At 39.9% G+C, this 10,816-nt stretch overlaps 1 long non-coding RNA gene across 1 annotated transcript in view; it reads left to right on the top strand.

The window, feature by feature from the left end:
• The first annotated feature begins 8,153 nt into the window (after positions 1-8,153).
• Positions 8,154-10,816, top strand: part of LOC127617708 (uncharacterized) — an 8,186-nt gene continuing 5,523 nt past the window's right edge. The window contains exon 1 of the long non-coding RNA XR_007967375.1: positions 8,154-8,297. This is a non-coding gene — a long non-coding RNA (uncharacterized LOC127617708). The remainder of the gene's footprint in view (positions 8,298-10,816) is intronic.

The following is a 10,816-nucleotide window of genomic DNA, read 5'->3' as shown; positions in this document are numbered from 1 at the left end:
TTTGAAGGCACGTATGCGCAAACCTAGTTGTCATGACAACTGAATAAACAAAACCTCGCCTGGTCAATATTTACTCGTCAAGTGCAAGTCAGGCAGAAACTAAAAGAAGGAAAGACATTATATTTATTTTTATTCAAATTTAACGAAACTACATTTAAATTTTGTGCGATCTTCCAGCATTGCCTTTGCGATCGACTGGTAGATCGCGATCAACGTATTGGGCACACCTGCTGTAGTGGAATACATTTCAAAAGTAACCCTCCCAACCCTGTGTATATATATATATATATATATATATATATATCATTTGTTTTTTTCAGGTCAACATTTGATGTGCTCTAACTCGTATGTTATGATTCATTAGTGTCAAAAAAATGATCTCTCTGTTTCTGGCTAGCTATCTCTTTCTGCTAACGAGGATGTGCGGCATCAGAGAAAACTTCCAAACACTGACAAAATCACTTCTCAAAATTTTCTTGACAATAGCAGAAAGCAAAATTCCTTTCTTCACACCAGCTTAGATATCCTTACATTGGAGCCAGGCTGATATTCAAATGTAAATATTAAACAAGGCGAAACAGAGATCCACGCAAAAGCCTTTTGTTCAGAGGCACTGGGAAAGCAGTCACCCAGAAACAATAGGTCAAATTAGCATGCACCAGCCCCGGAGCGCAGAGCCGTTCATCAGTGATGGGGGGGGTTCATAGCTTCAGCACCGCTGAAGATCCATCTCAGCCACTGGCAGTATGTCAGGCCCATTCATTTCTTACATGCCGAGAGCAGTGCACCTACTAGCACGAAAAGAGACTTTCCGAGAACTGAAGATGTGGGTGGGCAGAAGACAAGATTAATTTAGGAAATACCTGGCATGTGAATGAGGTGGAAGCCTTGTGATGTGATAAATGATGACGGCTGGTAATTACATACAAGCCTTTGTGAGTGGGCGACCAAGAAGACCGTTCCCTGACACGGTTATCTCGAAGCCCTTGTCTGAAGAGTAGGTATTTTTCACTTTAAACCAAAATGTTTATAAGTATACACTCACACAGAAATCCAGAACACATTATAAAGCCAAGTATGGCTTCTTAGCTGAAAGAAGGTACTTGCAGAAACTGGAAAATGCAATTAATTTAAGAAAAATTTGAAAGTAGAGGGATTACAGCTGTTATAGTAGTCTACATATAGTTTCCAGCCTGATCTCATGTAAGTGGCAACATAACGTTTATACGTATCATGGCTGTTCAAATGTGAAATGTCCACTGTGTGGCACTAAAAGCAAGTTAAATTTTCTCCTAAACCAATGAGGTTCGAGTTTTAAATAAACAAAACCTCCCTCCCTCCCTACCCTCAACCTTAAACCTAAAGCTAGCTGACAGAATAGCGAATGTGAGATGAAAAACACAATTGCTGAAGCAGCCACGTGATTTTATGGTGCTTTTATGACTCTTTTGGCTCACGTGTCGAATTGTGTGCTCTTCAAGACTCGTACCCTGGTCTTTTGCACCACAACTGCATCAGTTAAGCAACCGTGCAATTTGATAGCATTCAAACAAGGTTGTAAATGTAGTTCAGTAATGAAAACTCAGAAAGATTTTGCATGTTAATGTGGGTATGGCATGTTAATAGGATATTGCGATCTTGTTGGACAAGTTCTGCTACACTGCTGCTGTTGCTGCACAATTAGACAAACGTAAGACATGCTGCATCGAGCATGTGTTACATGCTGCTGCACAAATAGGTATTACAAACAACCCCCATGTAGCAGATCTAGACCTATGGAGCTGGGGTGGAGGTGGGTTTAAGAGAAAAAAAACTCTTGCGCACTGCTGTGAATTGGGCTTATCAGCAAAATTGAGCAGTTTCAATGTTAGACAAAGCGAGAGATGCAAGTTGATTGGCTACCCAATAAAAAAAATAAATCAGCCGATTGTCTTAACATGCCACAAATGAGTGAGCTTATTGGCTAAAAGATAACAAGCTCAAATAATCAGCTTGTGCCACATAGAGTTGCATGGCTGAACTTTGGTCATTTGGTTATGTAATGCAAATGTTAAAATGAATCGCTTTACGAGTCATGTGCCATAGTAAAAGTGTTTTGATATCATAAGATAACATTGTATGAGGGACAGGGCAAAACTCCACTAGTGCCTCTAGTGTTCATTTCAGCAGGAAACTGCAGTCATGCGTATATCGAACCATGTAACAATCATTTAGCAAAAAAGAGGCCTGGTTGGTTATTTCTGGGCCACCAGCGTCATCAAACAGAACTACAAAAATAATGTCTGTTTTTAAACAGTTTACCTGAAGACTTTCCCCCGTCTTTCATTTGTCAACCAAACACTTAGTCCCGCCCAAAAATCACACCATTGTTTAAAGTACTGTGCTGTGTCAAGCTAAAAGAGCAATATTTTAATAGTGTCACAGAGCCTCAATATTTACCCTTTTCTGGGAAATCAACCCACAAATGGTTACTTATACACTACTGGCCAAACGTTTGGAATAATGTACATATTTTGCTCTTATGGAAAAAACCAACGTGGAATCGACTGATCACAATTTATAGTCAGGACATTAATAGTGTGAATTTTTCTTAGCAATTATTCCCATAAGGCCTGCACCCCTTAGTCTTCTCTTTAATGTTGTACATGAAACTGATGTTGAGCAGGTAGAATTCAATGGACACCGTGAGGCTGATGTACTTATCCTCTTGTTTAGTTGTACATCTGGCCTTCCACATCTAATTCTGTCCTTGTTAGAGCCAGTTGTCTTTGTCTTTGAAGGCTGTAGTGTACATCTTTGTATGAAATCTTCAGTTTTTTTTGGCAATTTCAAGCATTGTATAGTCTTCATTCCTCAAAATAATGATTGACTGATGAGTTTCTAGAGAAAGCTGTTACCTTTTTTGCCATTTTTGACCTAATATTGACCTTATTGCATACTGTGGCAACTCAAAAACAAAGAAAACGTTAAGCTTCATTTAACGATCTAAATAGCTTTCAACTGTGTTTGATATAATGGCAAGTGATTTTCTAGTACCAAATTAGCAATTGAACAAGATTACTTAAGAATAAGGTGTTGGAGTGATGGCTGCTGGAAATGGGGCCTGTCTAGATTTAATCATAAATTGCTTTTGTCAAATAGTGATGGTGCTGTTTTTTACATCAGTAATGTCCTAACTATACTTTGTGATCAGTTTAATGACACTTTGGTGATTTAAAGTACCATTTTCTTTCCAAAACAGCAAATTCTGTACATTATTCCAAACTTTTTTGTAAAAAAAAGTTGTCAATGCATATAAAGAGAAACAAGAAAAAATTACGCACTTAAAGAAAAATGTGAAGGTAGATAAATTAAAAAAGGGATTGAAAAGAAAGGAAATGACATCAACACAATTACAACATTAGACATATCAAAAGCCCTTTTGCATGCACACTTACGTAAAATCTCACTCAAAGTGATCGGTCCTTAAATCAGTCATGATTATTCTGCATCACATAACAATTAAAGTGCCTCTGATTGTCCTTTAAAAACATTTCAAAGCAATTTAGAAAATATCTCAAGGACACTTTGAGGTAAAGCGTTGAGTTTTCTAACTAGCTTTGAGGTGGCAGATGCAATTATATAGACACACACACACACACACACACACAACCCCCAGCCATCATCACAACCTGCATAAACAGGGATGACATGTTGAGATTAATGAAAGGGCCCAATTTACTTGTCAGGCATCAAGATCAACTTGAACTTATCCAGAAAATACACCAAAGGTTATCAGGCTTATAAAAGGTTTCTAATTGGTTATGACCAATATATAATTAGAAAAAACTGATCTGTTAGAAGGGGGTCATTATCAAAATTGTATTGTCTGGAAAAGGACGGAAAATGTTGGCTGAGGGTAAAATTATGTACGTACTTACGTAATTGCAGTACTTTGTGCCATTCAAATCTAGCCGTTCACCAAAAGACTGCCAGGTTCACTCCAACCTGTCCATTGTGTGGCCAACTATTCTTTTCTTTTCACATCAGTGGAGTTATACACTCAATGCACAACTTCAGGCTTACTTCATATCAGTGAATGTAATGGACGTTTGTTATAACAAACCAGATGTTGTGCTGCCAATCTACAAAAATTTTCTGCCACATTCAGCCCCGTTTGATATGCTTAGAATTCACAGCAAGCACACAGCATCTCTCCAAAACTGTCAAAATCTCACAGAAACAAATTCACAAGGGCACAGAAGGTTAGAGTCTTGTACATTTCACACTGTTTTTTCTTAAACATTTCTCCTAGCATTAGACAGGAGTGTACATCTGGCCAGCTCTCCGAGTTCTAATTGAAGTCCAGCCCAAGATAAGCTGACAGCACACTTGCTCTGTTGGCTTGAAAAGGGAAAACTATTGGCAGTCCTTTAGCCTTGGTTCACATCAGTGTATTGGGAAATAATGTGAAAAGCACTTTACAAATGGAATCTGTGTGAAGCAGGTGTGACCCAAAAAATTTGTTATGTCATCAAGTCTGATAATATATAGAGATTAATAGCAGAAATTTGTAGAAATTTTAAAGAACCTTTATGCAACTCTTCCTTTTCATACAAATCACAAACACATACATAAAATGTTGTCGAAGTGACATGTGAACTTTATTCTATATTCTTCCGAATACATAAGATAGTTTTTTTGGAGGAGCAGAACCAATGGTATTTAGTGTCAAACCAGGCGAGAAACCTGGCGAGATGCACCAAGAAAAAAAAAATAACATTGATATGAGTAAATAATACCATTATTTTTATTGATTTATTCTCATTTTCTGGTGAGCTACAGTATTCCTTGAATAGACTAGTTATTGAAACAAGCACATTATACTACTATACACACAGCACAATAAGCACTATATTTGAGAGAGTGTATTTTTATTTATTTATGTTTGTTAAAATGCCTTCTCCTTTTCCAGCTTAAAGGGATAGTTCACCAACAAAATAAAATTATTCTCTCATCATTTTCTCAACCTCATGCCATCTCTTAATGTTCTTTTTGGACCTTCTGATCAACTTTCACTTGTTAGGACCTACAGAGCTGAGATATTCTTCTATAAATCTTTATTTGTGTTCTGCAGAAGAAAGAAAGTCATACACATCTTGGATGGCCTGAGGGTGAGTAAATGATGAGAGAATTTTCATTTTCGGGTGAACTAACCCTTTACGCAGAGACAAATGTATAAGCCTTTCATAGGTTAATCATAGATATAAACACTGTGTCTCTTGCAGCACTATCAAAACATGCTCTGTTTGTTTGAGCATCCCAGCCAAACCGACACGGCAACATTGGCTCAACCAATGGTGCGAGTTTGGGGTGGGGCTATATATTTATTCAACTAATGGCAAACAGAACTGTTTGTGAAAATAAATGTTACACTATTCTCATTATTTTTGTTAATCTGTTTGGTGACACAGTTAAGCAGAAATTCCACACTTCAACTTTAAATGATATAAAGAAACAAATGAGCATACTGTTTAAGAGTGAGGTGCTTTAATACCTCATCATAACTCACTCACTGACTCCCTAACTTTCTAGCCATCAACATTGCTTTGAAGTGAACTGCAGGATGAAATAGAATAAATTAGCTAGGCAAAGCTAACACCATCTCCACATCAGAGGTAAACATCAGTGGGTTACACAACCCTGCCAACCAATACGCCCTTATTTGGGCATCAGTCAGGCCAAATCGAATGTAGAGGCTCCCTGCTGGAGCCAACGAGGAGTTAGACTGTGTATTTAATACCACATGAGTGTAAAGTGGGTTAATGGAAAGGAGGAGGCGAGAACCAGCTTGGCAATATAAAATAATAGTTTAATGATAAACTGAACCAAAAACACACAAACATAAACACACAGAGCAGATGCCTGTAATTCTCTCTCTCTCGAACCGTCGTCACCGGTTGCCTTTATCCCTCACGCGCCCCCATCAGGCTGACTGGGGACCGGGCATGCGTTGTTCCAGCCCGGTCCCCACCGTCCTCCGCTCTACACTGAGATTAAGCGATTAGTGGCTGCATTTCCACTGTCGGGCCAAATTAAGGCATGCTAGTGCTTGCCAATTCCAGTTGCATTCCCATTGTCATGTGGCTCAGGTGGTAGAGTGGGTTGGCCACTAATTGCAGGGTTGGCGGTTCGATTCCTGACCCACATGACTCCACATTCCGAAGTGTCCGTGGGCAAGACACTGAACCCCAAGTTGCTCCCAATGGCAAGTTTGTGTCTTGCATGGCAGCTCTGCTGTCATTGGTGTGTGTGTGTGTGTGTGTGTGTGTGTGTGTGTGTGTGTGTGTGTGTGTGTGTGTGTGTGTGTGTGTGTGTGTGTGTGTGTGTGTGTGTGAATGGGTGAATGAGTCACAATGTAAAGTGATTTGAAAACCGCTAATGTTAAAAAATCACTATATAAGTGCAGACCATTTAATATCTTGCAATGTATGAACTTTGACCCATTGATCGATATAATTTAATAAAAGTGAACGTTTATCCCTAACTTTGTACATCTCTGGGTGCCGACAAATTTTTGTGATGTCGCTTACCTGCACCTCTGCCAAAAAATTACGGAAACATTACAAATCAGTTAAGATGCACAATGGACAAAGTGATGCCCAAAGGAAGAACTATACAAGGTTCGAGATCATGGACGGTGTGCTGGGACATCGTCCTGCTATTAGTGGAGAGACCACTCGGGACACCATTGCAGTTAAAGCTGGTGAGTTGTCAATGTTAAATTATCTTGCTAGCTAGCTAACGTTGATAAACATTGTAAACTTGATAATCTAGATAACTAGATAACATGCGTGTTTGTTTTGGCTTGTGTGGGCAGGGTGTGTGACGTTTCCACCAGGGTGGCATATTAAAGGCAAGCTTTAGGGCAACGCTGAGGGGCTTTTGGCCCGATGCCAAAAGTAATGCAGAGTGATTTTGGATCTGGCTGACCAGTTTGTGGCCCTGGCTTGCACTGGCCTGATAGTGGAAAAGCAGCTATCCATGTGACCCTAACATGGCAGCCTCCATGAGTGGAAACTCTCCATGTAGAATGTTTTTATAATGTTCCTACTATAACTGTAGTCTTCGTCCCTTTTGAGCAGTCATGATTTTATACATTTTTTTTAAGATTATTTCTCTGGGAGTAACAATTTTCAATGAGGAAAGAATACTGAGTGCATCTATAACAAATTATTATTATAATTTTTTTTTTAAATCAGAGTCCATATTTACATGACATTTGAAATCATTGGATTATTTTCTGCTGTTGATGTCTAAATCCCTGTACGTCCAAAGCGAGAGCTGTGTCCAGGTCCTTGGCACGAAGTCAAGTTCGTTCCATGTGGGAGTTGGTCTCCGCCAGGGCTGCGCTTTGTCACAAATCTTGTTTGTGATATTCATAGACAGGATATCGAGGCGTAGTCGGGGTGGGGAAGTGGTACGTTTCGGTGGGCTGGGGATCTCATCGCTGCTTTTTGCAGATGATGTTGTCTTCATGTCATCATCGGTCCGTGACATTCAGCTCTCACTGGATCGCTTGGCAGTTGAGTGTGAAGAGGCTAGGATGAGGATTAGCACCTCTAAATCTGAGGCCATGGTTCTCAGCAGGAAACCAATGGAGTGCATACTCCAGGTAGGGAAGGGTGTATTGCCCCAAGTGAATGAGTTCAAGTACATTGGGGTCTTGTTCACAGTGAGGGGACAATGGAGCGGGAGGTTGGCCGGAGAATCAGGGCAGCGGGGTGGTATGGCACTCGCTCTATCGCACAGTTGTCACGAAAAGAAAGCTGAGCCAGAAGGCAAATCTCTCGATCTACCGGTAAATTTTCATTCCTACCCTTACCTATGGTCATGAAGGCTGGGCCGAAATGGGTTTCCTCAGAAGGGTGGCAGGTTTCTCCCTTAGAGATAGGGTGAGGAGCTCAGTCATCCATAAGGAGCTTGGAGTAGACGCCTTTGCGTCAAAAGGAGCTAGTTGAGGTGGTTTGGGCGCCTCCCTAGGGAGGTGTTTCAGGCACGTCCAGCTGGGAGGAGGATTCGGGGAAGACCCAGGACTAGGTGGAGAGATTACATCTCCACACTGGCCTGGGAATGCCTCTGGGTCCCGCAGTCAGAGCTGGTTAATGTGGCTTGGGATAGGGAAGTTTGAGGCTCCCTGCTGGAGCTGTTGCCCCCATGACCCGACTTCGGATAAGCGTTGAAGATGGATGGATGGATGGATGATGTCTAAACATAAAAAGACATGTGTACAACTCTCTCGCACATTGGACAAGCTGGTAAGAACGCTGGTAATGGTGTTTACATGCAGAGCAAAATCGGGATAATGGGTAAAAATCTATCCGTTTATGCTTAACCTCTTTATGACCTCTTTTATGACTGATAAAGGAAACTTGTTGAAGTCGTTTACGTGACCACACACAGTGTCAATTTATTAGGCATAATCAGTGTAAGATCGGCATGGAAATGCTCAGTGTTGGGGCAGCTACTTTGAAATACTAGCTTGTCCAGCTATATCTACTCATAATTTAAATAAGTTAATTGTAGCAGTTAGTAGTGTGTATCTTGCTACTTTTTCAAAAGAGTAGCTTGTAGTTTAAATTATGAACAGATTGTAGCTTGGCAAGTTACAGTTCAAAGTAACTTTCCTCAACACTTTGCATAACACAGTACTGTGGTTTTAGCTCATAGTAAGAGAGAGGGTAAAGGGGTCATGAGAAATGTAGTGGACACAGCATCATTTATTTCACTGCTTACAGAAGGGAACATGAAAACTATCCCTCTTACACTCTGAAGCTCATTAAGCTCTCCGACACAACACGGGTGGGAGGTGGATGTTCATTAGGATGTGATTAATTGCGGTGTCTGCAATTTGGCACCCACGCAAAAAGCTGTATGCATTTAGACCACAAAAGTGTGGACAGATCTCGTAGACAGACTAACGTCTGCTTGCCATACTGCCATCAACCACTCTGTAACATCGCCCATTCATTTATTCAAACGACAAGTGCACAAAGAGCATTTTCACATGCACAGCTAAATCGAATTTAAAGTGTTGCAGCGCTCGCCGCCTTTTGCCGCCGTTTACTTTAAAGTGTAGTAGCTAATGATATGTGTGTGTGAGAATAAGGTGATGGGTGGAGAGTGTGTGCACATTCTCCTGCTGTGCTGTGAACCTGCTCGCTAAAACAGGAAGATGGTGCGTCGACAGCTTCCTCACTGCTGACACGACACGATGAGGACCTGACTGCCATCAACACAGGCCCTGATCTGAACCCCATCATCCCATGCTGCTCCGAGACACACACGGCCTGTTAATCGAGGCCTCCTGCAGACTGATCCAACTCTACCTACAGCACACCAGCACTAATAGTTGGGCCTCCTGGATGTGCATTCAAATCCATGGTCTCATCTCGTATGTGTATATGCCATTTGTTTATGAGACCAGTAGAGATGTTTTTCAGGGTTTGGCTGGTTAGCATAAGCCAGTTAGCCCCTGCTGGTAGATCCTGATTGGGAATGCTAGCAGAGAGCGCTCTCCATTATTACAGACCTTCCCTGGAAAAATCTGTCTTATATCAGTATGAGGCTCAGACTGTGCTTCAGGTATGCTGAACTGAGCAATACTACAAGAGTATTCTTAATAAAAAATAAAAAGGAGGGTTTCATAACGCGCAAGGTGTTGTAAATTAATTAGTGGTGGCAGAGTAATTAGGATGTGTGCAGAGATGGAAATGATCTGGAGGCTTCCCCACTGCTTTGATGAATGTCCCTGCCTGTCAAATCTACCTCAATGAGCCTGTGAGACATCTGCAATTCACAGAATATTGGCACTGGGCATGTGAGAGACACACATACAGTACATGCACACAGAGAATTAAGTATAAATTATGGGTGGAAAGGGAGTGTAGCAGGAATCTGTTATACATTATTGAGAATTAAGAGAGCAAAAACATCCCTGATGATAATAGGCGTTTTGTGTACTGAATGCAAACTTGGATATATGAACCGATCCACACATTTTAAAATTATGTATTTGCCAAGCAACAATGCATCCATCCATCCATCCATCAATTTTCTATAACTGCTTATCCTGTCTAGGGTGCTATATGTTGTTATAACTGCACATAAATGATTTATAATGAATCTGTAGATGAGTTATTAGTTATTCATAAACCCCTTTACAAACCCTATAGAAAGGGAACCTTAATGTAAAGTGTCACACGTTCAACACTAGTCTGTCTACAACAGTTAACTTTAAGGCTGTGGTGGGAAAATATGATTTCTTGAAAGTTAAACTTTACCTTTTTTCAGATGAAATTATAATAATCAAATAATCCAATTTTTTTAATGTATTTATTTTTTGTCACAAACGCATGAAACAATTTCTGAGAATGATCTGTTTATTATATTAAAACGACAATAAAACAATATTTTATTTTTACTATATACATTTAGAAAAGGCTGTAAATTTAAAGACGCACATCCGCAGCAGTTGTACAAATAATTACTTTTAATTTAAAATACTCTATTAATATCTACATGAATATATAATAACACTACATGTATATGTTGTGCTTAAAAATTAAATATGAATAAATATTTTGCATTCACAATTATGCATCATAAAACATTTTGTATTAATTCATATTGGGTGATACTGGAAGTAGCACGCTGAGAAAATGTTAATGTTAATTTAAATTCTTGCATTTTAACCAGCCGAACAGATTATAAATCTTAAAATAAATACCATGATGTGTGTGGCTTCATAGCTTTCTGATCATAATGTGCAATGGTC

This window comes from Xyrauchen texanus, chromosome 24 (assembly GCF_025860055.1).
Source record: "Xyrauchen texanus isolate HMW12.3.18 chromosome 24, RBS_HiC_50CHRs, whole genome shotgun sequence".
Classification (NCBI taxonomy): Eukaryota; Metazoa; Chordata; class Actinopteri; order Cypriniformes; family Catostomidae; genus Xyrauchen; species Xyrauchen texanus.
This window is presented reverse-complemented; position numbering and strand designations above follow the sequence as displayed.